Source organism: Zalophus californianus, chromosome 9 (genome assembly GCF_009762305.2).
Source record: "Zalophus californianus isolate mZalCal1 chromosome 9, mZalCal1.pri.v2, whole genome shotgun sequence".
Classification (NCBI taxonomy): Eukaryota; Metazoa; Chordata; class Mammalia; order Carnivora; family Otariidae; genus Zalophus; species Zalophus californianus.
Window position 1 is genome coordinate 106,572,270 of NC_045603.1, and position 16,791 is coordinate 106,589,060.

A 16,791-nucleotide genomic window follows, 5' to 3' on the forward strand; every position below is an offset into this window, starting at 1 on the left:
CAGTCTATATTTATCAAGATATGAGAAAAGTGCACAAAATTCATCACTTTGGGTGAATTATTTAACCTTTCTAAAATCAAAGTTTTGTCACCTGCAAAACAGAAGTTACTAATAACATCAACATCACAAAATTAATATACAAATTATTGGTGCTCAAATGGTCTCCTCTCTCTTCCTCCTTTCTATAATAGATCCTCATTAAGGAAGAGAATGCAAGAATAATGGCAAACCAAGACAAAGTAACAGCTTTCTTGGTGGCATGACTAAAGTAAAAAATGGTAGCAGTACCTCACTAGCCCACAATTTGAGTGAAATGGGGCTAAGTGTGGTTGAAAAGTGCTCAAGATACTGTGTCCGAATACATACTCCAGACAAGAACCATTCTTTGAAAATAGTTATCTGAGGATGTAGACCCTTCCAGTGTAATACCTAAACAGATTCATCATTCAATAGTAACTTAAAGACTTAGGATAGTCTGAAGTGACTGCCGCTAAAATCTATAAAAGAATTAAAGTCCCATTACTAACATACTGGACAGTCAAACCAATATGACCTGCTGAAAATTAGGTTCTCTAGAGATATGACAGACAGAAAGAAAGGAAGGAGAAAGAGCAAAGGAAAAGGAACACATACATTTGTAAAATAATAAAATATCACTCTTTCTAAATCTGATCAACCCTGGCAATCACATCTTCAAATGAAAATAATTAAAATATTTTCACTCTAATAGCAATGCCTACTTTATTAGAAATTACAATTTAAATGCTTATTCCAAGAGCAGAGGAGATTGTTTATTCATTAGCTACTTTGGATATTTACTTATTAAGAAGTCTCTAAAAAGGGTTTATTCCAAGAGGCTTGTCTTGAATAATTGGATGGTCAGAGAATATAAATTCTCTAGAGCTTTTATTTAACTCAGAAACTCATTAGTTTTCCCAAAGTAACATAAATTCTGATTAATTAATGAATATCAATATCATTTTATGAAAATTAGTATTAATTCTGATCCAAGTGTGCAGTCACTGTGTTTGCTTTTTTTAAACCAAAGGCATTGAAAAACTTTTTTTAAATATTGAATAAGTGTTTATTATTTTTTAATATTGAATAAGTGTTTATTTAAATTCCAATTAGTTAACAGAAAGTTGCTATGGAGGAGACTGCTTGTGTTTTCCACTAGGATTTTGATGGTTTCCTGTCTCACATTTAGGTCTCTCATACATTTTGAATTTGAGTCTTGTGTATGATGTAAGAAAGTGGTTCAATTTCATTCTTTTGCATGCTGCTGTCCAATTTTCCCAACACCACTTGTTGAAGAGACTGTCTTTTTACCATTGGATATTCTTCCCTGCTTTGTCAAAGAACAATTGATCATAGAGTTGTGGGTTCATTTATGGGTTTTCTACTCTGTTCCATTGATCTCTGTGTGTATTTTTGTGCCAGTACTATACTGTTTTGATTATTACAGCTTTGTAATATAACTTGAAGTCTGGAATTGTGATGCTTCCAGCTTTGCTGCTCTTCTTCAAGATTGCTTTGGTTATTCAGGGTCTTTTCTGGTTCCGTACAAAAACTTTGTTCTAGCTCTCTTAAAAATGCCAGTGTTATTTTGATAGGGATTGCATTAAATGTGTAAATTGCTTTGGGTAGTGTAAACATTTTAACAATATTTGTTCTTCAAATCCATGAGCATGAAATATTTTTTTTCCATTTCTTTATGTCATCTTCAATTTCTTACATCAGTGTTTTATAGTTTTTAGAGTACAGATCTTTTACCTCTTTGGTTAGGTTTATTCCTAGGTATCTTATTATTTTGGGTGTAATTGTAAATGGAATTTTTAAAAAATTTCTCTTTCTCTTCCTTCATTATTGGTGTATACAAATGCAACAGATTTCCATACATTGATTTTGTATCCTGCAATTTTATTGAATTTGTGTATCAGTTCTATCAGGTTTTTGGTGGAGTTTTTCAGGTTTTCTATATAACTATCATATCACCTGCAAATAGTGAAAGTTTTACTGCTTCCTTACCAATTTAGATGCTTTTTGTTCCTTTTTGTTGTCTGATTTTTGTAGCTAGGATTTCCAGTATTATGTTGAATAAAAGTGGTGAGAGTGGACATCCTTGTCTTGTTCCTGATCTCTCAGTTTTTCCCCACTGAAGATGATGTCAACTATGGGTTTTTTTGTATATGGCCTTCATTATGTTGAGGTATGTCCCCTCTAAACCTACTTTGTTGAGGGTTTTTATTATGGATGTTGTACTTTGTCAAATGCTTTTTCCAAATCTATTGAAAATATAATATGGTTCTTATCCTTTCTTTTATTAATGTGGTGCATCACGTTGATTGATTTGTGAATACTGAACCACTTTGCAAGCCAGGAATAAAATCCATTTGGTCATGGTGAATGATCTTTTTAATGTATTGTTGGATTTGGTTTGCTAGTATTTTATTGAGAATTTTTGCAACCATGTTCATCAGGGATTTTGGAATGTAGTTTTCTCTCTCTCTCTTTCTCTCTCTCTCTCTCTTTTTTTGTAGGCTCCAAGCCTGGTCTGGAGCCCATCACAGAGCTTGAATTCATGACTCTGAGCTCAAGACCTGAGTTGAAATAAAGCGCTTAACCAACTGAGCCATGCAGGAACCCCTGCAGTTCTCTTTTTGAGTGGAGTCTTTATCTGGTTTTGGTATCAGGGTAAACCTGGCTTCAGAGAATGAATTTGGAAGTTTTTCTTTGTTTTCTATTTTTTTTGAATAGTTTGAGAAGAATAAGTATTAACTCCTCTTTAAATGTTTTGTAGAATTCACCTGTGAAGCTGTCTGTCCCGGGACTTTCATTTGTTGGGAATTTTTTGTTTATGTTCAAATCTATAAAACCTAGTTGTCACCTGTTATTTATGTAATGAAAGGCACTTATAGAGATTCAGTCTGTTTCAATTGCCTTTTAATTCTACTTATAGTCAAGAGAATTAAATGGGAATATCATCAGTATAGTCTTTAACAAATTTAGAAAATGTTTTGGTTTTAGATCCCCAAAATATTTAAAGAGATATTCAGGTGTGGAATATCTGTCAACAACCTGATCAAAATGATATGGCAGTTTTAAAAATTTGGAATAAAATTTACTTTTTCTGTTTCATTATGGTTCAATAGTTTTAGAAAATATATAGTTTAGGATTTTCATCAAATTTTTGTGTAGTAGGGGTGCCTGGGTGGCTCAGTTGGTTAAGTGACTGCCTCCAGCTCAGGTCATGGTCTCAGGATCCTGGGATCGAGCCCCACATAGGGTTCCCTGCTTAGTTGGGAGCTGCTTCTCCCTCTCCCTCTGATGCTCCCCCAGCTTGTGCTCTCCTGCTCTCCCTTTGTCAAATAAATAAAATCTTTAAAAAAATTGTTTTGCATAGTAGAAATTCATTAATAAATGTTACATTAAATAGGTGTATCTGGGACCATTTTTAGTATGTTTTCAAGTTTTAGAGAAGTTTTATTTTAGAACAGTTTACAGAGTTATTGCAAAGATAATAAAGATAGTTCCCTTTTATCCCACACTAAGTTTTCTCTATTATTAACATCTTGTATTAGAATGGTATTTCTAAATTTAATTTAAAGTTAACTTTGATCACCTGGCCTGACAGATCTGTAGATTTTTCCACAGTAAAGTTAGTCTTTTTTTTCTCCATTTCCATACTGTTCTCTTTGGAAGAGAGCCAGTATTTACAACCGCACTTAAGTAATGCTCCACCTCCTTCAGGGAAGAGTATCTACATAAAGTACTTAGACATCTTTTCCACTGGACATTTGTTTATTCTCTTGCAGTTTTAAGTTTATTCAATTATTTATGCCAGTAAAGACTCAGGGAGATTATAGATTTATATTTTGGGTTATAATCAATACTACTTAATTTATTTCCTTCCTCAAATTTTTCCAGCTTTGGCATTTGAAAGATCTTTCAGTTAGATCCTGTATCTGTCTGATATATCTTCATCATTGTATGTGTTTATTTTTGCTGTTCTTTTGAGCACTTTTCCCTTTTTAACCCTACCACATGATGCAGGCTTATCTTTTGCATACCTGTCTAGTCCCAGAATAAGTTATTTCTCCAGAGACCTGGTTCCTTTCTCAGAGAATGACATTAGAAGTCAAAGTGTGGTTGCTAAGTATACTTGTCACCATTGGGTATCAATTATTCTAGGCCTTCTCAGTTGACACAGCGAGGATTTAGACGTGTGTATCAACCTGCCTATATAAACATATTTTAAAATATATTTATTTGTAACTAATTTATATTTACATTAAGCTAAATATGAGTCCATACTAATGTCTGCACTCTAATTCTTTACTCATAGATCATTTTAGTCTCTTTTTGTTCCTTCTAACTACAAGAGTGAGAAATCCAATTCTTATCACCAACCATCGATTAACTTACTTGTTAAATTCCAGATATGTGTATAATAGTTTCCAAATTGTTAACTCATAACCCTGTGAAAATGAGCTTCATTAACTAGACTATATGAACAATCCCTTGTGCCCATAGACTTACAAAATGCACTAATTTCCAAAATTTCTTATGTTAGCACAGTATTTCCATACTGTCTTCATGTGAGATTGTTTCTGATATTTGTAATACATTTATTTTCTCATATCTTTACTCCATCTATTGTATGAATACACCATCACTTATTTACCCATTTACTCATTGAAGGATATCTTGGTTGCTTTTAGTTTTGGTTGATTATGAGCAAAACTTCAATAAACATTTGTGTGTCTGCTATTCTGTTGATACAAGGTTTCAAACCAGTTGGTAACTACTTAGAAATGTGATTGCTGAAATATGTGGTAAGACTATTTTTAACATTGTAGGAAACTGTCAAACTGCCTTCCACAGTAGTTGTAGCATTGTGCATTCCCATCAGCAATGAATGAGAGTTCCTATTGCTTCACATCCTCTCCAGAAATGGCATTGTCAGGTTTTTGGTTTTGGTTTTGGTTCTTTGCCATTTTAATATGTATGTAGTGTTTTATCAGTGTTATTTTAATTATAATTTCTTAATAACAAATGTTGTTGAGTATCTTTTCATTTGGAAGCTAAAAACAGAAGTAGCCTAGATTCTAACAAATTATTGTGGTTCATCCCAGATTGAGTTTATAAAGGGTTCCATTAATAACACTTTAAACCTGATTGGATCAGAAAATTTTCTTGTTTCAAATTTTTATTTAAATTTCAGTTAGTTAACAGATAGTGTGATATTGGTTTCAGGAGTAGGATTTAGTGATTCATCACTTATATACAACAGCCAGTACTTATCACAACAAGTGTCCTCCTTAATACACATTATCCTTTTAGTCCATCCCCCACTGACCTCCCTTCCATCAACCCTCAGTTTGTTCTGAATGGTTAAGAGTCTCTTATGGTTTGCCCCCCTCTCTCCCCTTTCCCCTATGTTCATAAATTCCAAATATGAGTGAAATCATATGGTTTTGGTCTTTCTCTGACTGACCAATTTCATTTAGCATAGTATACTCTAGTCCATCCATTTCATTGCAAATGGCAAGATTTCATTCTTTTTGATAGCTGAGTAATATTCCATTGTATATATATACCACATCTCCTTTATCCATTCATCAGTTGGTGGACATTTCAGTTCTTTCCATAGTTTGGCTATTATTGATAATGCTGCTATAAACATCAGTGTGCATGTGTCCCTTCAAATCACCATTTTTTTAATCCTTTGGGTAAATACCTAGTAGTGCAATTGCTGGGTCATAGGGTAGTTCTATTTTTAACTTTTTTTTAGGAACCTCTATGTTGTTTTCCAAAGAGGCTGCACCAGTTTGCATTCCCAGCAACAGTGTAAGAGGGTTTCCCTTTCTCCACATCTTTGCCAACTCTATTCTTTCTGTGTCATTAATTGTAGCCATTCTGACAGGTATGAGGTGATATTTCATTGTAGTTCCATTTGTATTTCCCTGATGATGAGTGATGTTGAGCATTTTCATATGTCTGTTAACCATCTGTATGTCTTCTTTGGAAAAATGTCTATTCATGTCTTCTGCCCATTTCTTAACTGGATATTTGTTTTGGGGGATCATAAAATATTTTACTGTCACATAAATGATAAAGCCATCTAAACTCATAGGGAAGCCATCATGTGTTCTGTAAAATCTTCCTTACTATCTAATTAGAATTCACGGTGTTGCTGAATATTATGAATTTGGGAGCACACTCTCATTCTTTCCTGTTGTTTGCATTAAGTCAAGAATATTTAATACTTTTCCTCTAAGGATCATGAGAGTTCTAAGTATTAGGGTAAGGTATCTAAGAAAATGCACAAATGCACTCACAGATTGTATTAATTGTAGGAGTGTTTTTTTCTATTTTTTCCTGGTAACCCTGGTATCATAACACTATGAAGTTGAGTAGGAAGTTTATCAAAGATGGTCACAGAGGTTAGAAAGGCCAAAAATAGAAATGTTAATGAAATGAATGAAATTACAATGTAAGATGAATCTTAATTTTCAAGACTTTTAAATCCTATTGTCAAATTATTCAACTTTTTTAGTAATAAAAATGTATTGTTTTTGAATTATAGATTGGTAGAGGACAATTTTGCCAACCCATTTTGAACTACAGCTATGCACAGTGGCAGTATCATAGCCAATGAGGTTTATCTGAGGTTCAATTATTGTTAATTGAACTACATTACAGAAAACCATATTATATTAAATGGTACTATTTTAAGTGAATTGAAGTGTTTGTTAATTGTTATTTGGGTGACTCTGGAAAACTAAAAATTAATGAGCTTAATAATAACTTGATTATGTATCCTTGTTATAAAGAGTTACAAGTTTTCTTTTTAAGAAATGTTTAAAAACCATGAACAAAATGAAAAGGCAACCATATAATTGGAGAAAATATTTGCAAACCATATATATAATAAGTGGTTAACAACCAAAATATGTAAATAACTCATACAACTCAAGAGAAAAAAAAGCAAAAATGACCTAATTAGAAAATAGGCAGAGGTGTGCTCACTTCAGCAGTACCTATATTAAAGTTGAAATGATACAGGGAAGATTAACATGGCCCATGTGCAAGGATGACATGCAAATACATGAAGCATTCCATATTTTAAAAAGAAAAAAATTGGGCAGAGAACCTTAATAGACATTTTTCCAAGAAGATATATAAATGACCAACAGGTACATGCAAAGGTGCTCAACATCGCTAATCATCAAGGAAGTGCAATTCAAAACCACAATGAGATATAACCTACTGCCTGTTAGAATGGCTTATAATATAAAAAAGACAAGACCATAATAAATATTGCCAAAACTGTTGAGAAAAGGGAATCCTTGTGCACTGTTGATGGGAATGTAAATTTGTGCAGGTATTATGGAAAATATTACAGAGATTCCTCAAAAATTTTAAAATAAGACTACCATATGATTCAACAATTTAATTTTTGAATATTTATATGAGGGAAACAAAATCACTATCTTGAAAAGATATTGTCACCCCCATGTTTATTGCAGCATTATTTACAATAGCCAAGACATGGAAACAACTTGAGTGTCCGACAGTGGTTGAATGGATAAAGAAAATGTGATATATAAAAGATTATAGATAATATGTCAATTGATATAATTTTATATAATGTATATAAATATATATAGTTAATATAGTATATAATGTATACATAATATATATACACATGTTTATACAAGTATTTGTATATATAATGTATACAATTTATATATTATATATGTAACATATATAATGTATATAATTTATATAATGAAATATCATTCAGCCATAAAAATGAAGGAAACCCTGCCATTTGCAACAACACGGGTGTGCTTTGAGGGCATTATACTATGTGAAATAAGTCAGGCAGAGAAAGACAAATACTGTGTGATCTAACTTATATGTAGAACCTAGGAAAATTAATTCATAGGTACAGAGTACAAATTGGTGGTTGCCAGAGGAAGAGGGTAGGAAGTAAGTGAAATGGGTGAAGGGAATTAAAAGTTACAAACTTCCAGTTGTAAAATAAACAAGTCATGGGGAGGTAATGTTCAGTGGCAAGAGATACGGAAGGAAGGCATCCAGAGTAGATAAGCCAGTACCAGCCAAGACATGTGGGGTTCAGGGAGAGAGAAGAGGTCACATTGGGAGGGTAGATTGTAGAGTTGTCAATAGGGCTGAAGACATAAGGAACTCACATTCTTACCTAAGGGAGCTAGACTTTTTCAAAAGGCCAGAAAGAAAAGGTGGTGGTTTTCTTCTAGCCAGTCAGCTCCTTTTTAAGTGTGAGAAATACCTGAACAAAAGCAATGAGAATAACCATACAGTCCTTTCCTCACTTATAACACATAATTTTTGAAAGGGAAAAATTGATCCCACATATGTGATACAATGGACCAGGAGTACAAATTCTAGCTATGATTACTTAAAGAAAAGAAAAGGAGAAGCAATGTTTGCTACTATCTTTGTAGTCATGTTTTAATATAAATACGTGGACAAGGATTATAATATAATACACAAAAGTAAAAATAGATATATCTTTTGTTATGATTTATTTCCCTATAATTTTACCTAACGATATCATATCTAAAAGATGGTCAATTTTTACTGACATATAGGAATTAAGAATAAGAAAAAACAACACTAAAAGAGACATTACAATAACTTTAAATGTTTTTTACAGCTGCCAATATCATACCATTTCTTCACAAAATTCCTTTTATTTATGTGCTAGGCAATAACCTCAGGAACAATTAGGGAAGCATGTTTCTTTGAGCTGGATAATTAAATGCCAAGAAAACTCACCACTCAATATGTAATTCACTCAAAATCTTGTTGTTTGAAGGAGTCAATGTTCATACATAGGATGGATTGAATTCCTAACAATATCTGGCATGAGCAGTGGACTTGGCCCTTACTATAATAGCATTACATTCATGGTTGGAATGACAGTTAAATGGATGGATGGATTTGTCTCTAACAGGCAGATTCATGACTACAGCATAATGAATGAGAGTGTTATAACCTCTGGTCACATACACCCGGCCTGTTGCTCCTTACAAGCTATATCAGGGGATATAGAGTAAATTCCTGTTGTCAGATCTAATGGTGAAAGATTGTGGTTTCTAACTTACTGGGAGAACAAAGTAGAATTTCCATTCCAATAATTTGGATCAAAACCCTTCTGATCACCCTGGTCAATTTGTTGTGTCACTTAATTAAACCCAAAACATTGCAAATTGTGTAAGCGAACAAAAGAAAGACTGTTTCTTCAACCTTGAAAAACAGTCCTTAAGACAAATATCTTATTAAATTAGTTAAGTTCTAGGACATGTATTATGGGAGATTTTCTCTAGGACTTTTTTATGGGTTAAATATGGATTAAAGTAAATGGCAAACAGAGTCACAATTAAGAGTTAAAAGAGAAATTGAAATGCAAGAGCAAATTCATACAAAATTATAAAAAGCAGAATTCCCACCACAGATTCTCTCTCTCTCTCTCTCTTTTTCTCTCTCTGTTATATACACATACACATACACACATCCAATATCTGGGAAAGGAATTAGCAAAATAGCTGTATCATTTTAATTTTCCCCTAAACTTGAAAAGTTAGATATATAAGTTTTCTGAGTTGAAGGTCTTTGGGTATTGACAGGAAATACTACTGATTGATTTTTTTAGTTTGAAAATGTCGGTCTTTTTCCAGTACATCCCTTTCCTTTACTCCAACAAATACAATCTTTAGCAAATCCTAGAATGAATGAAAAGAGAACTACAATGATGTGGCATTTGTTGATGGCTAGTCATCAAACTTACGTGTATCCAAAATTAATACTTATTCACAATAATGAAATGCCCTTGTCACTCACACACTGTTATGATTTCGGCTACCCTATGTTTACAAACTTCCATAGGGAGAATTATAACAGAGCTCATATCTGCAAATATTTGCAGGTGTCTGCTGTTAATCTGCACTGAGTGAATAGTTCTACACCGACCTGAACTTTTCATTCTCTGTTTTGAAAACATGATGATCTGCCTGAAGAGACTACTTGTTGCCTGATAAAATGTATTTATTAAGGAAATGTGCATAAACTCTATGGGGAGGTAGATAGCACACTTTTAAGGAGACTAACAGATTAGGATACATGGCTCTGCAGCAGAACACAGTGTGCACTCTGTATTTTAATGCAATGAAACCATATTTTGGGCATTTTTTAGATTAATATGCAAGAGCTTCACTGTTGGAATCATTCAGGAAACATTACACAAATCATTGGCAGTTGAAAAATGAACATGAGAATTTTAGCATCCTGCAAGTTGCTCTATAACACATGCTATGGAAAAAAGCTACAGTTAAACACAAAAGAGGGAAGGGGGTGGCTTCTATTGGTTCTGTTCCAATAAGTTAAAATTACTCAACGTAGATTCAGTAAAGTGTATATAAAAAGTAATGGTTACATAGGTGTAGAAACAGCAAAATTATATCTGTATTTTTGCTTCAATTAGTAAACCTAGAGCATCTTTATTTTTTAAAATTTTTTATTGTTATGTTAATCACCATACATTACATCATTAGTTTTTGATGTAGTGTTCCATGATTCATTGTTTGTGCAGAACACCCAGTGCTCCACGCAGAACGTGCCCTCTTTAATACTCATCACCAGGCTAACCCATCCCCCTAGCCCCCTCCCCTAAACCTAGAGCATCTTAAAATATTTTAAGGCATTTAATACCTCATTACATTTGGGGGAGATTTTACAACTAATGGCATAAAAGGAATTACACACATTGTTTATTAATATCTTCTGCAAAGATTTATTCACTAGGAATCAATTTTCATTTTTATTTTTTTAATTTTTAAAATTTTATTATCTTATTTTAGTCACCATACAATACATCATTAGTTTTTGATGTGGTGATCCACGATCCATTGTGTTCATATAACACCCAGTGCTCCATGCAGTACGTGCTCTCCTTAATACCCATCACCAGGCTAACTCATGCCCCCTCCCCCCTCATCCCCCAAAACCCTGTTTGTTTCTCAGAGTCCATAGTCTCTCATGGTTCATCTCTCCCTCTGATTTGCCCCCTTCATTTTTCCCTTCCTTCTCCTAATGTTCTCCATACTATTCCTTATGTTCCACAAATAAGTGAAACCATATGATAATTGACTTTCTCTGCTTGACTTATTTCACTTAGCATAATCTCCTCCAGTCCCATCCACGTTGATGTAAAAGTTGGGTATGCATCCTTTCTGATGGCTGAGTACTATTCCATTGTATATATGGACCACATCTTCTTTATCCATTCATCTGTTAAAGGGCATCTCGGCTCTTTCCACAGTTTGGCTATTGCAGACATTGCTGCTATGAACATTGGGGTGGATATGGTCCTTCTTTTCACTACATCTGTGTCTTTGGGGTAAATACCCAGGAGTGCAATTGCTGGGTCCTAGGGTAACTCTATTTTTAATTTTTTGAGGAACCTCCACACTGTTTTCCAAAGTGGCCGTACCAACTTGCATTCCCACCAACAGTGTAAGAGGGCTCCCCTTTCTCCACAATCTCTCCAACATTTGTTGTTTCTTTCCCTGTCCATTTTTGCCATTCTAACTGGTGTAAGGTGGTATCTCAATGTGGTTTTGATTTGAATTTCCCTGATGGCTAATGATGATGAACATTTTTTCATGTGTCTGTTAGCCATTTGTATGTCTTCTTCAGAGAAGTGTCTTTTCATGTCTTCTGCCCATTTTTTGACTTGATTATTTGTTTTTTGGGTGCTGAGTTTGAGAAGTTCTTTATAGAGCTTGGATACCAGCCCTTTATCTGTAGTGTCATTTGCAAATATCTTCTCCCATTCTGTGGGTTGCCTCTTTGTTTTGTTGACTGTTTCCTTTGCTGTGCAGAAGGTTTTATCTTGATGAAGTCCCAAAGTTCATTTTTGCTTTTGTTTCACTAGCTTTTGGAGATGTTTCTTGAAAGAAGTTGCTGTGGCCGATGTCAGAGAGGTTACTGCCTATGTTCTCCTCTAGGATTTTGATGAATTCCTGTCTCACATTGAGGTCTTTCATCCATTTTGAGTTTATCTCTGTGTATGGTGTTAAAGAATTGTCCAGTTTCATTCTTCTGCATGTGGCTGTCCAATTTTCCCAGCACCATTTATTGAAAAGACTGTCTTTTTTCCATTGCATGCTTTTCCTGCTTTGTCGAAGATTATTTAACCATAGAGTTGAGGGTCCATATCTGGGTCCTCTATTCTGTTCCATTGGTCTACATGTCTGTTTTTTTGCCGGTACCATGCTGTCTTGATGATGACAGCTTTGTAATAGAGCTTGAAATCGGGCAACGTGATGCCCCCAACTTTGTTTTTCTTTTTCAACATTTCCTTGGTGATTCAGGATCTTTTTTGACTCCACTCAAGTTTTAAGGATTTTGTTTGTTCCAGCACTTTGAAAAATGTCATTGGAATTTTGATCAGGATGGCATTGAAGGTATAGATTGCTCTGGGTAGCATAGACATTTAAACAATGTTTATTCTTCTGATCCATGAGCATGGAATGTTTTTCCATCTTTTTGTGTCTTCTTCAACTTCTTTCATGAATGTTCTGTAGTTCCTAGAGTATAGATCCTTTACCCCTTTGGTTAGATTTATTCTGAGGTATATTATGGTTTTTGGTGTTATTGTAAATGGAATCATTTCTCTAATTTCTCTTTCTACAGTTGCATTGTTAGTGTTTAAGAAAGCAACTGATTTCTGTGCATTGATTTTGTATCCTGCCACATTACTGAATTGCTGTATGAGTTCTAGTAATTTGGGGGTGGAGTCTTTTGGGTTTTCCACATAAAGTATCATGTCATCCGCCAAAAGAGAGAGTTTGACTTCTTCTTTGCCAATTTGAATACCTTGATTGCTCTAGCTAGGACTTCTAGTACTATGTTGAACAATAGTGGTGAGAGTGAGCAATCTTGACGTGCTCCTGATCTTCAGGGAAAGGCTCTCAGCTTTTCCCCATTGAGGATGATATTTTCTGTGGGTTTTTCATAGATGGAATTTTATGAACTCGAGGAATGTTCCCTCTATCCCTATACTCTGAAGAGTTTTAATCAGGAAAGGATGTTGTATTTTGTCTTCCAGGTCACTAATTCGTTCTTCTGCCTCACTTATCCTAGCTGTTAGATTATCTAGATTAGGTCGGTCTCATTGATAGCATTCTTAGATTCTGCCAATTCTGCCTTCATTTCTGCCCTTAGAGAATTTATGTTGCCATTAATTGATTTCTCCATTCTAGCTATTGTCTTCACAGTTGCTACCCTGAATTTCATCTCCGACATCTTGGTTATATCTGCACCCATTTGTAAATCTGTGGCATAAGTCATAATCTCTGAGTCTTTCCTATTTTGGGGGTTCCTCCTCCTAGTCATTCTGTTAATGGGTGGTTGAGGGAATGTATAGAGTCCAAATTATTGAGTAGAACCCAAACAAGGTGTACCTGTTTTCTAGGGAACTTAGGGTTGTTGGCCTCTTTTTCTCCCAGCCTGTCTTCTGGGGGAGGGGCCTGCTGCACTCTTAGGCAACCCTGTTTGGGCAGAGTTGCCCTGCCCCCTTGTGGCGGGGGATGGGCTCAGTGGGAACCAGTTTTTTGGGGCTATTGTTCTCTGGTGGCTTTCTGCATCTCTTCTGAGAGTCAGAGCAGAAGAGACCATTTCCAACCCTCTGCCTCAGAGCAGAGAGATCGCAGTCTGTTCTTCAGTGAGCTCTCCAGGCCACACTATCTCCGTTTCTGTCTGTGCTGCTATAAACTGCACGTCCTGGGTTCTGTGCCCCTCCCAAGCACTCCCAGTCCTGCCTCCAGGTCGGGGCTTGTCTCTGCCCTTTGTGCTTCTAGAACCGCCAGCCGCTCCCAGTTTGCACACCCGACCTTGCTGCTCTGGTTTCTGTGGGGGGGCTGCCCTAAAGTCCTTTCCCTGCTACTACCGGTCTGCAAGTCTGTGCCCTGTCCCCATTGTGGGAGGCTATTGCTCACCAGCGGTGCAATATCCCCACAGCCAGGCTCCTTCTTGCTGCCTTTTATCCTCTGATATCTGCCCCAGAATCATGGCTCCCTGCTTTGTACCTCAAAACCAACTACCTGGGATATTCTCTTTGTAGAGATCCAGATCTTCTTACATCTGAGGCTGATTTCATGGGTGCTCAGAGTGATCTGGTAGATATCCAGCTCAATTCCAGGGACCAGTTGGAATAGGGTCCCCTACTCCTCCGCCATCTATTCCCCCCCAGGAATGAATTTTTAAATATAATCTTAGTGATGAAACAACATCAGCACTTCAAATATGTTCCAAGGCTTTCAGAGATGTGTATTCAATTGCAAATACCATGACATCAGTCTAAGTATTCTGTATAAAAGGGAAAGTACTGCTTCACATATATGCAAAATTTTAAGATGAAGAGATAAAGATGATAGAAGTCAGAAACCTTGACAAATTGTTGCTTTTAAATGTAACTATGGGGGGAGGAGCAAGATGGCGGAGTAGTAGGAGACCTGGATTTCGTCTGGTCCCAGGAATTCAGCTAGATAGGTAGCAAACCATTCTGGACACCTACAAAATCAACAGGAGATTGAAGAAAAGAATAGCAGCAACTCTCTGAACAGAAAAGCAACCACTTTCTGGAAGGTAGGACGTGCAAAGAAAATCCGAGGCGCTATTCAGGAAGATAGACGGCGGGGGAGGGGGCCTCCGTCAGCCGCTACTGGCAAGTGCTAGAGCCGCAGAGCACAAAGTCAGATCTCTTAGAAGTCTGCTCCGCTGAGTGGCTAAGCAGGAGGTGGAACCCTCGCTGGGACATTGTGGTCTCAGGACCCGTGGGGTCACAGAAAGTCCAGGGGTGCCTGAGTGCAGCAGAGTTCCCAGGTATTGGAGTGGGGAAGCCAGCTGCAAAGATGGAGCTGGGGAGTTGGCTCTCAGCTTGGGGTTGCCATAAACCATGATGCACAGCACAGTCAGGCCAGTGCTCTTCCAGCAAGGACCCAACAAGTGGCAGATCATTTCTTCCCTGGGAGGAGTGGCTCGGGAACGCCCTGCAGGGACCTGCTGGGTTTGGAGACTCCAAACAGGGTCATGTGCCAGAGATAGAAATGCATGGTCACAGGCTGGGTGAGCATGGAGTGTGGCTGGAGACCAGGGAGACAGGAATGATTGACTGCTTTTCTCTGGGGGTGTACTGAGGAGTGGGATCGCGAGTTCTTGACTCCTCTGGGGCGGAGATTGGGAGGTTGCCATTTTCACTCTCATCCTCCAAAGCTGTACGGAAAGCTTGCAGGGAACAAAACCTCCCGAGAGCAAACCCGGGCAGATTATTTAAGCTGGATCTGGCAAGGGTGGGGCAATTCCGCCTCTGGCAAAGACATTTGAGAACCACAGCAATAGACCCCTCCACCAAATGTCAGCAAGAACAGCCAGCCAAGACAAAGTTTACTGATCAATGAGAATGGTAGCACGCCAGCACTAGGAGAATACTGCACATAGAATTCATGGCTTTTTTCCCCATGATTCTTTAGTCTTTCAATGTTAATTTTTACTTTTTTAACTTTCTTTTTATTTTTTTTATTTTTCTTTTTCCATTTTTCAACCAACATCTTATCAATCCCTTTTTTAAAAAAAACTTTGTTATTTTTCATTTTTAGAGTCATATTCTATCCTTTCATAGTAGTTAACCTTATTTTTGGTACATATATATAAGTTGTTCTCTCTTTAAAGTTTTGGGATACAGTTTCTTCTAACAGACCAAAATATACCCTAAATCTCTAGTGTACAGCTTTGTTATAGTCTCCTGTCTGATCACATTCTCTCCCTCTTTTTTTACTTTTTAATTCTTCTTTTCTTTTCTCAACCAACTTCTTATCTATCAATACCTTTTAAAAATATTTTATAATTTTCATCTTTACAGTCATATTCCATCCTTTCATCATACTAACCCTTATTTTTGTACATATATAAGTTTTTCTTTCTTTAAACTTTTGGGAGGCACTTTGTTCTAACAGACCAAAATACACCCAAAATCTGTTGTGTGGCACTGATCTATGCACCATCCTGATCATATTTGATCACATTCTGTTTTCTGTTTGTTTGTTTGTTTTTATCTTTTTCTTTTTTCTTTTTTTCTTTCTTTCCCATTCTTTTCCCCCAGTTTCAGGTCTCTTCGGATTTGTTTAGTGTATATTTTTCTGGGTTCCGTTGTTACCCTGTTAGCATTTTGTTCTCTCATTCATCTATTCTCCTCCAGACAAAATGACAAGATGGAAAAAATCACCTCAACAAAAAGAACAAGAGGAAGTACCAACCGCCAGGGACCTAATCAATATGGACATTACTAAGATGTCAGAACTAGAGTTCAGAATGATGATTTTAAAGATACTAGCTGGGCTTGAAAAATGCATGGAAGTTATTAGAGAAAGCCTTTCTGGAGAAATAAAAGAACTAAAATCTAACCAAGTTGAAATCAAAAAGGTTATTAATGAGGTGCAATCAAAAATGGGGGCTCTAACTGCTAGGATAAATGAGGCAGAAGAGAGAATTAGCAAACATGAAACCAGCCCACAAGATATATTGGAAGGGGTCTTCTAAGCAAAGAGAGAGCCTAAAAGTAACATAGACCAGAAAGGAACACAGACAATATACAGTAACAGTCGCCTCACAGGCAATACAATTACACTAAATTCCTATCTTTCAATAGTTACCTTGAGTGTAAATAAGCTAAAGGCCCCA

General features: G+C 36.1%; 1 non-coding gene across 1 annotated transcript; it reads left to right on the forward strand.

Moving 5' to 3' along the window:
* The first annotated feature begins 7,024 nt into the window (after positions 1 to 7,024).
* Positions 7,025 to 7,131, forward strand: LOC113923209. Its single transcript, XR_003520216.1, has one exon. It is a non-coding gene; the product is annotated as a U6 spliceosomal RNA (small nuclear RNA).
* Positions 7,132 to 16,791: the final 9,660 nt, after the last annotated feature.